Below are 1,042 nucleotides of genomic sequence, written 5' to 3' on the forward strand. Positions count from 1 at the left end.
ATCTGCTCTTTCCGTTAATTATCTTAATAATTGATGTATGGAAAACATATGATAAGGAAGGGATTCCATACAGTTGGAGTTTTCTTGCCATGGGCGTACACGACTTATTTTTAACAACGGCAGCAAAAATGTCTCTGTAATGCAGTCGCCGTAGAGCTTGAGCTCTTTGACTCTTTTGTATCAAACATACTGAGAAATAGACTAGCAACCATAAGAAGAAAAAAGTGGCCTGAGAAATAATCATACAATTAGGATGGGATTTGAAAATAAATCAGAGTGTAACCAATGTACAGAATAAACTTCAAGAGTTTAAAAAAACATTGGTGGAAGCCCTGTATTTTGAGGGAAGATTTCTAAGACATACTGGTATGTCAACAGGCAACTTGCAGAATAATGACTGCAGTGTTTGGGGGTAACAGTGATATGTCTTCGGAAACTACACATTTTTCAGCATCTGCATGGGGGTTGGGGGGCTTCTCTGGTGGCTCGGTCTTCTCTGATAGCTCAGTTGGTAAAGAATTCACCTGCAAAACAGGAGACTCCGGTTCAATCCCTGGGTTAGGAAGATCCCCTGGTGAAGGAATGGGCTACGCACTTCAGTATTCTTGCCTGGAGGATCCCATGGACTACAGCTCATGCCATCACAAAGATGGTTGGACATGACTGAGTGGCTCAGTGGTGGAGAATCTGCCTGCAGTGCAGAAGACGTGGGTTCCATCCCTGGGTGGGGAAGATCCCCTGGAGCAGGGCATGGCAATCCACTCCACTCTTCTTGCTTGGAGCATCCCATGGACAGAGGAGCCTTTTGGGCTACAGCAGTGCATGGAGTCGCAAAAGAGTCAGACATGAGTTACTGACTGGAAATGAAATAGCAGGATGTGTCTGTAGACCCAGATCCGTAGGGAAGATGTAGGAGGATACACATGGAGCTAGGGGAAAATTGAAGGCAATCGTAAACAGAAATGCTTGGCTTATTCCCTTTTATGCCTCTGTGGCTTGAGTTTGGAAAGCAAACCCCACATTAAAATACGCCCGCCAGAAT

The sequence above is a fragment of the Bos javanicus genome, chromosome X, assembly GCF_032452875.1.
Source record: "Bos javanicus breed banteng chromosome X, ARS-OSU_banteng_1.0, whole genome shotgun sequence".
Classification (NCBI taxonomy): Eukaryota; Metazoa; Chordata; class Mammalia; order Artiodactyla; family Bovidae; genus Bos; species Bos javanicus.